We start from the raw sequence: 13,041 nt of genomic DNA on the forward strand, positions 1-13,041 counted from the left end.
ATAAACCTGCAAATATAATTACAAAAATATACACTGTACATCACTGCAATTAATAAATATAAGGCTTATCTCATTAGAATTAATTATTTTTTAATATTTATTGCGTATATTTGTATTTAAATTAGTTTAAATCACTACAGTTTTAATATTAGCCAAATAATTTGCTCAACGATAAATATATAAACATATTTTTGTTTTAGGATTCTAGTCGTCTAGTAGATTGGGTTGGACTCTTGGGATTCAGGTGTCTAGTTTGACGGCCAGAATAGAAAGCGGCCGCTTTTTTAAACTTCTAAGTCATCTTTATCCATACTAGGCTCTACTTGGTGCAATTTCTGCTAAACTCTTGTTTATTCCAGATCGGAAGCAAAGTGGAAGTTCTGACTCAAGTGTCTGAAGAAAGTATATTTTTGGTGAAAGTGATATTTTGGTTTTATATACTCTTATGAATTAGAAGAAGTCCAACGTCCTTTCTAGATCGCAAATACCTGAACAATTCAATGGCAAACAAATTTGAGGCAAAACAGACTATTTCTTATTAGCTAATAAAAATATTGTTCAGGTGTTTCAAACATAGGAATTTAATTTCGGTATTAGTAAATAATCTATACCAGGCATGGCGAACCTTTTTGGGTTCGCGTGCCAAAAATCCTCCAAAAAAAAAATATTATTCCTCGATTGTATGGCGTGCCCAAGGAGTAAAAAAATTACGAAGATAGAAAAAATAAATATTTTTTTTTTTTAAAACGATTGTCGTTTATCTTAGAAAACATTTGATAATTAATAAAATGAAATAAATTAATAATTCACGGGTTATTTAATCAAGATTTTCATTTTTAAGTTTCAAATTAAAAAATATTTTTGAACTTGGAAATCGTTCGCGTGCAATCCAAATTCTCAAGCGTGCCACCTCGGGCACGCGTGCCCTAGGTTCGCCATGCCTGATCTATACCATGGTTTCCCAAACTATGTTCCGCGGAACACTGGTGTTCCGCGGATCCAAAATAGGTGTTCCGCGGAGTCTAAATAGATATTTCACAAAAATTTGGAGTAAATTAAAAAAATTGTTAGTCTTGCTAATACGTAAAAATTGTTCATAAATCTGATAAAAAAGCTTGAAACTATTGTAATTTATTGCGTTAAAACAGGATTGGGTGTATACTTTTGGAAATATAAATGATTTAAATAAAATGTGCATAAAAATGAATCGATTTTCTTGTACATTAATTTAGTCTAGTTGCTTACAATACAGATTTTTTTCCATTTTGACAAAAAAAATATTACAGAATTTACATATTATTCAAAAACTACCCATGGATCTTAAGTTGAAAACAGGAAATTTGACGAAAGAAAGGCCAAATACTTCTATTGATACATCTATCATCGAAGAAGAAAATAATCCAAAAACTGAGAATACAACTGCTCAATATTATGCCTGATATAAAAAACTGTAATTTAAGAACCCAAAATCATCAGAGTCATTAGGAGTTTTATTTATTTGAATTTTTATGTTTATGAAATTAATGATATTACTATTATGAATTACCCAACCTAAAAAATAAGCTAAGTGTTCCGCCAAAGTTTTCGGATTTTCCAAGTGTTCCGTCGCTGAAAAAGTTTGGGAAACCCTGATCTATACTATGGAGAGTCATAAAAGTTGATAGTCGACTAATATTAAGCGCATTTTGATGTTACATTGTAGCATGGAAATCACTATATGAGTAAGAAAAATTGTGTTGAGAAATTAAAACATAAATAAAGGTTGAAATTTTATCTGTCAGTACTGATGAGCTTATTAAATAAAAATATTGAAAAAGTGAGAGGTTAATTATGGTTAATATAAACTATACTCGATTAATATACAATTTATAGTTTTTTCATCTTTACTTTTCGAATTTCTCTCGTATATTATATAGTACTATATGATTTGGGTATTTAGATAATTCCTTTAATATTATATAATATAATTATTTGAGTATCGTTGTGGCGAGGTTTTTTATCTGCATTTTTGCATAATATTTTAATAATATTTTATATAATAAACTCCATCGTCACTCTGTACATGTATTTCGGTAAATTATCCCGATCGCTATGCATTTACTTGGAAGATTGTAATTATAATTACTGTGTGATATGCATAGGGTCTATACGGCCCCGATTGTCAGGTGATTAAATTGATGGGATGATTCTCGGGCAGGTAAGTCACGTCGGCAACGTGTTATTAACCCCTTGAGCGCCTACTATGCAAAAGTTGGCGGATACGCTCGCAATTTACAACGCGTCCATATAGTATGGTTATACTTAACAACGTATAGTGAGAAACTTTTCAATAGAGAGATAGAGAATTAGCCGTCGGCTTATTAGAGAGTGTCCCAATCTATCCTACGTCATATTAGACGCGCGGGAGAATAAAAACCGCGTAATGGAAAAGTTTCGCGTTAATGCAATTACGTCGATCAATTCATATTTGCCGAACGAACGTGGCGTGGGACAAAAGTTTCGTCTTCCTCCGAGACGGTCAATACTCAATACTATTACTAAGTATTCGAAGGGACGTAATTTAGCACGCGAATGTGTGCGCAGAAATTGGTCTCTGAATGTCCTGAGTCAATGACTTTAAGAGAGGCGTGACTTTAAAATTGGAAACTTTAATTAACTAAATTTTAATTGCGTTAGAATATTAAAATATATATTTTTTTATACCACGGGGCTCTATTGACTGTAAAAAATATTATTAAACAACTTCTAGTCGTTTTGACAATATTCATAAAGTTTATAGATCGTTTTTTGTTGTTTTTATTATTATTTTAGTTGAATGAGTTCATTAGTGAAAACATACAGCATGTGTTTCTTTGTTCATCACAAGTGTCATTTATTCCTTCGTAACGTCATTGCCATCATTATACATAAATAAGTTATAAATATTTTTTATCAACAGCAAATATACTTATTATAATAACTCTTAGACAACACCACAGATTTGATGATAAAAAATACTAAGTTGAGAAGTTATTTTTAATATATTTAATTAATCATCACGATATTCATATTAAAGATAAAAATAATCTAGATACATCTAATCTGTTATGATCGATTGGAAATATAATTAAATAATAATCAATAATTTTGATCTCGCAAATACGATAAAAATTGAAAACGACCAAGCTTCATATTAGATTCTATAGTCAATATTCAGCTACTTTTACCACTCGTCTATTGAGCTGTTTTTTTATTTATTTATGACGAATTTAAACTATACAATTTCAAATAAAAATAATAACATTTGTGTAAGAGAGAATTGTTAATATATAAAGAAATGTAAATCACAATAAAAGTAAGTAAAATTATATGATTAATCGACAACATTTATTAAAAAAGCAAGCACAGATGTCAATACTGTAACGTTAAATACAGAGACTAGTTAGCAATATATAATTAGTAATATTACTCTATTTAATGTGTCTAAGGTAATACAAGAACTACTGACGAAAGATACAAGTAATTTAGTAATTCAAAAACATTGGTGTAGTAGATCGTACTTATTTTATTATATATATTATTTATTTTTGATTGTAAGATAAGATTACAAATCTATCATTGGTTTGTTTTTTGCCGAAACTAAGAACTCTAAGTACATTTTCTATTTTTTTGATTAATCAAGATGCGTAGTATATGAGTCGCTATAATAAATATTAGTAATGTAGTAAGTACTAAATTTGTAAAAAATAATATGTGTTTGCTCCGAAATTGATTTGATTTGAGTCAATGTTTTGGGTAATGTAAAAAGGTATAATAAGATATACCCTTTTGCTTTTAAACAATTCATATATTTTATTTATTTATTGCTGTGTTTTAGGCTCACGATTAAGGGGTCTTAATCTGAGGTACACGGACCCACAAGTGCTTCAGGGGGTCCACCTTGTAATGATGGAGCTTCTGTGTTGTTTCGTAATGAATCAAAGCTACTTGAGTCGTCACCACTCATTACATTTTACACAGCCATGCTCTGGCAACAGTATTTTGTAACAACCCAAGAAGTGTTTTTTTGTAATCAACTGTATCAGAAGCAGCTATTTAAATATATGTGTTTTTAAACATTTTGTGAAGAAATGGGAGCATAATATAAATCGCACGCTGGTTTTCAAGAGGACAAGTCTCAGTGACGTCATCTGAGGGCGGTCGGGGGGGGGGGGCATTTCCCCCCCCCCCCTTGAATTTTATAAGAAAAATGCATGGCATTTACCGAAATAATGAATTTTCATGAAAACGAAATACTAAAAAAACGACAACTGAATAGCTGACTTTTGCCTTCCCAACTGGAAAAAGCGGAAATGACTGAATTTTAACCTAAATTCTCGGTTTATCCTTTAAAAAAAATCTATAAAAACAGTCTTGAAGTTATTCAAAAATATTTTTTAAAATATGCCGTTTTAGTAAAATTATATTGGAACACGTTTTCATCGAAAGACATATTTTACCAGTGAAATATAATTTATTTGTCAGATGCTAGTAAAAGTATATGATTTAACTTTTTCATTAGTAATACATACATGTCATTATTTATTTACATGCCATGTATAAATGTTACAGTGAATGTGTATTTTTGAGTAAAGTTATATTTTCACTAGTGAAGCCCAAATGCATTTACTAGCAAAAATATAATTTAACTGATAGGCACCAATTAAAATAAATGCTTCTAAAATTTCCATAAAGCTCAATTTGCCAGTTGCAAAATGTTTTGCTGTTCCAATCCAAACCTAACCTACACAAATTAACCAAACCCAACTTGACTTAATAAAAATTCTAAAACTACAGTTTTGGAGCCTTTGTCCAAAATAAAAACTAAGACAACTTATCTCTCAGGGAAAAATAAGCAGAAGAAAAAGTACACAGACATATCTCGCATATTGCTGCATAGTTTGTCTGAACTTCGATATTATACTTTGTTTAATAATATGATAGCTATCATTATCGATATTAATACGGAATTTTCATATGAGAGTAATGGTCAAGGTATATTCAAACTGAATTTTGTTCAATAGGAGGGTGTAAAAACAATTATCACTTCTCAGAAGTCAAAAATTCACGTCAAAAGCAATAAAATTGTGGCATAGTCGTTGCAGTGGAAACGCTCGGTAACGAGCATTCCCACTGCGACGGCGGTGGCACGATTTTATTGCTTTTGACGTGAATTTTTGACTTCTGAGGAGGGATAATTGTTTTTTGCGCTCTTCTATTGGTCAAAATTCGGCTTAGATGTGCTTCATTCGATTCCCAATTATTTTAAGTCATAATATTGTTATAAAAAGACTTAATATAAACGCTAGATAATCGAGCGTTTACACTGCAACGGCAACAGAACGATTTTATTACTTTTGACATGGATTTTTGACTTCTGAGAAGGGATAATTTTTTTTAAGCTTTTTTATTTGGCAAAATTTGGTTTAGATATGCTTCGTTCGATTCCCACTTATTGTAAGTTGCAGTATTGCTATAAAAAGTCTTAATATGAACTCTAGATAACCTAGTGTCTCCACTGCAATGGCTATGGAACGAGTTTATTGCTATTAAAAACTGAAAGAAATGAAAAAAAACAATTTTAACACACAACATTTTAACCAAAAACATTTTATTTATAAGAAGGGTTACCATGCACATATTATTTAGCATATGAATTAGATGAATATTTATATTCAAAGGTCATAAAGTCGCAATTAAGGATGCAACAAAAATATTACACGCTTCTTTGTCTAAGTTTGTAAACTTTTAAATTTTAAAAGAAAGGTTTGACAAATATGAAGTCATTTTTGATAAAGAGTTATTTAAAAACATAAAGTTATAACTATATTGTCGAGATAAAAGCAAAATCATGGATTTGCAATACTTCTCGTTCTTATATAAACTAGATAAAAAAAATCGTAACTTTACCAAGAGTAAGAAAAAAACAAACACAATTGGGACTATAGGAAAATGTTAAAATTTTTAGTGTTCATCGAGAATTAGAAGTTTTAAATATGTTTGCAGAACATATCTATGCGAATCAGGATTTTTGTCACTTCTGTAATATGACATACATATTGCAATCCAACATGACATGCAAAAAACACACCACAGATTAATACTATTGTTCAAGATAAACAACAGCTTAAAAAATATGTTTAAAGTTTGCCCCAAGACCATTCATATTAAAGATACTACACCAATATCAAATTAAACATCTAAAAAAATATAACAACACTTGCATGTAGTAAGTGAGTTATTGTTTTGTGGCATCGATTGTTCCCAGGGTGCCATCAAACGTAATTAGTTACTTTATACGCTATTCCCATATAATAGATTAGTTCTAGTTAACTTGGTAATCAGTTTAATAACTTTAAGTGGCCGATCGGATCGATCGTTTTATACATATAAATATAATAAACGGACTCGGTGTTTTTTACGTCTATCTACTACATAAACATATTCCATAAAGATGTAAACTCGACAACAACAAGAACAGGAAAAAACCAAGAGCTTATCTACGCATAACGATCATGGATAAGAAATGACCCCTTGCAGCTTTTTAATTATCTCGATGGAATTCAATTATTGCGTATTTACCAAGAGGGTTTGTTTTAATAAAGGTCAACGATTGCAAGTATATATATGAAATTCATTGATTGAACAGTAAAAAATAATTTTCAAATGAAAAAATATGAATTTATATTGCCAACTAAAGATGCACTAAATTAAATTATTAAATTTTAATTCACAATTAATATGGTTATATGATATAATAATAAAAATTATAATTTTAATATTTTTTTACGTTCAAAGGTGCACATGAGCGTATAAAACTGATAATTATTGCATGATATCGAGATTATGAATTATCCATTAACCCTACTCGACCTTTATGATCTCGATGGATGTACAGGTAGTTAGTTACAAGCATTTTTTTATATAAAAAACAAAACAGGTGTAAAAGACACGACTCCGAAGGGAAATTAGCAAGGGTCTCGGTAGTCCAATAATAATTATATTGCCCCTTGGAGGTTTGTTCGCAGGACTACTTCCTTCATTTCGTATTCGTGTATTATAATTTCTGCGCACTCGCCAATTTGTATACGTCATAATCGCGACGTAATCAATATCATAAATCAAATATTTGTTTTATAATGAGTTAATATTGCAATTTTACTGTGAAAATAAATTAATTGGTAATGAATATTGCGATGTGAAAATATTAATGTTGCTCCTTAAGCTATACAAATGAATAATTACTATAAATACAATTAATGCAATTTAAGCAATATAAAAGTAAATAACTCATTTAAATTAATACAAAAAAATAATATATATACAGTGTAGTATATTCTTGATTGTTTATTTTTGTAATATTTGGTTTGCGAATTTTAAAATATTAATTTCTTGAAAATTATGTTACAGCATAGAAAAATAAAAAGATCATGGATAAATAATTGTATTAAAAACTAAAGAATTCTTTAAATAAGAGAACTTAAAAAAATAAAAGTTTACCAAAAAAAGCCGTACTCTCATTAGATAATGGTTTTTCTTATCCAAATTAAAGAAAAATAAAAACAAATTACTGCCCTATGTTTGTACTATGAACCAGGAAGATAGTTAATCAATGAAACGTAACACCATACTGCTCCTCTTTAAACTCTCGTTAACGAAGAGGACGACTTGATACAATTCTGAACTATACTTAAGTTATCTAATTCTTAATACAAATTAAACCAGTTACCCAATTTGTTATCGAAGAAAAAATATTTGATATTCAGAAAATGATTTAATAGATTCTAAAATATCTTAATATTAAATATAAAAATTAATGGCAAATTTAAAAGTGAGAAGCCGATTAAGAAAGCATCAAGGAGTAGTTGGACTGCGATTTAAATGATGCATAAGTTTTTTCTAGTGGCAATCAACCTAAAGAAGGAAAAGTATAAAGATACAAGCGAAGAAGAAATGTACATTAGTCACACCACGACACTGACTTCTTTCATATGTATATGCGAGATAAAAAGAGCAATGAAAGTCGAGAAAAGTTTGAGAGTGTGTGTCAAAGCTATTCGTAAACATTTGGTCATGTATTTCGCTAAACAGGTGGTCGCTTTGCGTTCTGTATTTTTTCAGTTTCTTTGCGATGGTCGCTTACTTTTTTTTGACTAACGTTTTCTCAGGTAGATTTCTGTGAGTGATTAATTGCCCTTCAAAATATGCATATTATTTGATGAATTAAATTATTTAGTAATAGTTCTCCAATGAGCAACAAAAGCATTTAGAAAAAATCTTCTTGTGATGGATGCTTATATTTAAATGTGCATTTATTTTTATGCTTCTATAATTAAAATTATCTATTCAAGGTAAAGCTTATCTAATACATATATACATACAATGATGATGTCTTGAGAATCAGATCAAAAATACGTTTTAGAGGAGTAGCAAGACTGACTTCGCAACCCTTTAAAATTAAACCGGAAAGCAAAAGCCCAGAATAGAGCGCTATTTCTCAAAGTCAAATTTAATATCTGTGCTCAGTACTAAAGACCAAGATATTATTACAATTGTATGTAACGGTAGTATTTAAGCGTATTTAACAGTAGATTTAAAATTAGCACACTACAATATACATTCCGGCATGGACCTTTTTAAACAAAGTAAGGTACAACGGTTTTAAGTGCAATTTATTTGGAATTGAAATTGGACACTGCTAACAGACATCTATTATTATTATTATTGTTTATACGCAACGAAAATACATTTGAGAAGTAGATGTCTGTCACTGATAGTGCCCTTTTAACGTGTCTTTTGCAACAAAAATTTAGTATTTAAATATTTTTTTTAAATAGCAGGTATTTATTTTACTTTATAAATATATTTTTAATTTATTATATATTATTCTAATTAAATAATTTAGATTTTTAGATTTTTTTTACTATTTATATTATATATTTATATATATCTGTATATTTTACTCCACAATAGTAATAAAAAACCATCGATTTGAATAGCACATGCGGTCAATATGAAAGAAACCTACGACAGTATGTCTCTTCTGATGAATTTGATAAAATATAATGATTTTAAATGGAATATTTGTGTAGACTTGATAGCCTTATTGCTAGGTTTACTTCTTGTGTTTATGGGATAGCAGAGCAACACATGAACATTATAAAATAATAACATGACCTCAGAGAACAGAATTTGTGCCTGGGAAAGACACTATTAAATTTAAGCCACTTGTATATTCAGTTTCCTTAGCACCTTTACACATAAAGCTTGGTCTCATGAAAATTTTTGTGAAATCGTTAGACAAAATGCCACTGGTTTTTAATATCTTATGACAAAAATTTAAGAAGAAAAGTTGAAAGAATGTATTTTTGTTGGGTTATAATAAATACACGAAATATTACAGGACAGGGAGTTCGAAAACCACTTCATTAGTATTCAGTTAGCTGCCTGGAAGTCATTCAGAGCTGAAGTGAAAGGCTTTTTAGCTAATAATAAATACCCTGATTTAGTGAAACAGTTATTGGACTGTTATAAGAAAATGGGTACAAGAATATCACTTAAAATTACTTTTTTCCATTCGCATCTTGACTTTCTTCTGAAAAATCTGGGAACAATAAGCGACGAATCGAAATATGACTATTATAGAAAACCGTTTACAAGGAAAATGAAATGCTAGTATGATGATAGATTACTGTTAGTTTCTGCAAAGAGAAACTGAGAAAGTAGAATATAAAAGAAGAAAATATACTAAAAAGCATTTTTAATTCTGTTTTTAACTGATGTTTATCTTTATAGATTTGCGATTATTTTTATTATAAACTATTAAATATATTACCTAGTACTATTACTTTATTATGACAAACCCTTAGACGAAAACAATCCTAGGTACCAATCACCGCTACAATTGGGGTCCATACAAACAATAATTTGACATAATACATCATGGTCACGAAATATAAAATAATTTAGTCCAAATCACTCAGCAGAATCTTTGTTGGCGAGTATTATCGATAAACAAATTAAAAAGTATCCAAAGATGTCATAAGCTATTCGTATAAGGGAACTATAATTTTATATGTATGTAAATATATACCACTTAATATCATTGTACGGTACGGCTCAGAATGAAAGCATGATATAATATTACTTTCCATCATCAATTCTGAGCCATGCCGTACAAGCTTCATATCGATCCGGGCGTTAATCGATATCCATGTGTATCGCTAATGCGCTCAGCATCGCACGCGCATTTTTTCATCTTAATCGCCTTCGAAGCAGATCTCTCTGTGTGTGAATCTGAGGGATGCTGGGCGTGAGTTAATTAGTCATGGCCCGTAGGAGCTAACGAAGTTTCGACGCCTGAGCCGCCGCTCTTATTATAACGTCGTCGTTATTATTAAGACATCGATTATAACGAATCGCGACTTTCGGACTACGCTTAATGCGATCGATTATGTTAATCGGCTGATATTGCTGCACGGATGCCGATATATCGGTATCCTACCGATTTGTCGATAATATCGATATCGTACCGACCGCGGCGTTATTACGACGAGTTAACCCAATAAGATTGCTGTGCGGATTTTATAATGCACGTGTATTATATGTGGTGTGTGTGTGTGTGTACAGTGAAGCGCGGTTAATACGAAGCATTATCATACCAAACGTTCTGCTAAAATGCTGTGATTTTATAAATATGACTTCCATTGGATTATCCAATAAATCATTAGCATATATAATATTATTACCGGCGTGGCGTTGGCATAAATTAATATGTACCTCAAATAAACATGTGAGTATACTGAGAAATACATTTTTATTACATATATATTTACATACATATATTATATTACTAATGAAAAATTTATCTAGCTTAGTAATACAAAAATCAGTATACACATATTAATAGCTTATTACAATTCGTTGGAATATACTCGAATGAAATTCAATACAATTCATATTTATATCCGGGGAGGAAGGAGTGTATTTATTTGGAGATTATGTTCTAAGCAAGGACTTAAGGAGTCGATGATAAATTTGCATATGTAACTGTGGATAGGACTATATAATCACTATAAATACAGATATATTGATATTAACAGCTTAACGCCCGAGGACTCGAATACGAGTCGTGAAATAAAAAAACATTGTTTAGTGGCCGTGAACTCAGGCAAGAATCCTGCGTCATGCGTTTCCTTTTATTAAAAACGAAATCGATGACCATACATTTCACCTTCATATCATAAATGCTAGTACATATACTATTTCTACGTACTATCAAATGAAAAATAAATTATATTTTACTTTAAATTTTTGTGAAAAGAGCCGTTTTATACCATTGCGATGCAATGCAATGAGACGTCGCCTTTTTGGGGCACGTTCATTTCTTTTATGAAATGTATAAACCATAATTATTTACACTTCTTGAACAAAAATAAATTTCAGGGTCAAACTGTCTGACTAGATAAACATAAAACCAATCCAATCAAAAGAAATCGAAACATCTCAGTTGATAGTATATAAGCTAACAAAGTTTTTCAACCTAAAATTCTATGTTATTGCAAAACTAAAAAGGAAAATCGTTACGGTATATGTCGATAAATTATATAACACAGTAATCAAAGGATTCCCAAAAAATATCATCCATTAATTTACGAACATTTTACCGGTTGTTTGTTATTTTAAAATTTCCATTTAGAAAACTGCAATGATTCACAGATTAAGAAACCAGGGGGAATAAGCTACAATTCGAACAAATTATTGCCGTATTAATTTATTGTAAAATAATTAAAAAAATAATATATTATTTCACTTAAAAGAATCTCTGAATGAATAAATAAATATTTTTCATTCCTTATATTTTATGCAAATTTAAAATAGTTGCAATGGTTATTTATAATTTAATAATATGTATGTTTAAATAATTCCATAAATTTTCGTATAAACGATTGATAAAAAATACCCGTTTGTAATATAATATCAAATGCACTCACCAAATTTTTCGACGTCCTTTTTCTGCTTACAACTGTCACACACATTTATTTTCTCCATTACACTTATGAACCACACTATATCACTATTTTTTTTTTTTTTGAATTTACACTTTTTTTATTTACACTATTCACATTTTTTGATACGTATAAAAACACTCGTTAATACGAAGAGAAATTTCACTACTTCTGCACATGTATGCTGTATCTTTCCTTATTCCATGTGCAGAACAAACACAACAATTTCTCACATATATCTCACCACTTTTTATTTTTATTGGCTGATGGTTTTTTAGCTTATCCGAAAGCCATTCTAATAGATCGATAGCACATTCCCGGAAAGATGTGGTAGAAACTAGTGAAATGTCTTTAGAATCGATAGATTCCACTGAATTTTGCATGCCTTACTCAAAAGAAAATCTTTGAATTTAATTTTTCTCTTACGATCCAAATTTTGATAGACACTGAACGACTAATGATGGTTTTTAGCTTATCCGAAAGCCTTTCTGGTGGATCGACAGCACAGGTACGGCAAGATGTGGTACACTGAACTATTCATCCATCCTTTAGTCTTACTCACAATTTCATTTTACTGTTACGATTCGAATTTTGATAGACACTAAAACGGACAAAACAATGCGTATTGATATAAATGAAAAACAACATTTTTTGTTTATTCCATTGTTTTTCGAAATATGATGTAACTAGGTAACGGCGTGATCAACACCTCATAGATTTAATAGTCAAATATACATTGAGGCTTATATATTGTAAGGCCGGTCGTTCTGGGTTTTTTCCCGTGTCTATCATCTGGCTGTTATGAAAAGTAAATATCATTCTGAAATCTCTTTTTATATTATTTTTCTAAATTTAGATAAGCGTTTTACCTTTTCTGACATGTTTCATCTATAGGGGCCTTAATTTTATATTTTTGAGATTTTGGCAGACCCCTATTTTTCCGGATTGTTCCACAAACTTCCGTTTTCCCTAAAAATACATATTTTGCAAGTAAAATGCTATTTTAAAAATTGTC

Source organism: Plectrocnemia conspersa, unplaced genomic scaffold (assembly GCF_051122295.1).
Source record: "Plectrocnemia conspersa isolate PC_06_02 unplaced genomic scaffold, ASM5112229v1 ptg000012l, whole genome shotgun sequence".
Lineage (NCBI taxonomy): Eukaryota > Metazoa > Arthropoda > Insecta > Trichoptera > Polycentropodidae > Plectrocnemia > Plectrocnemia conspersa.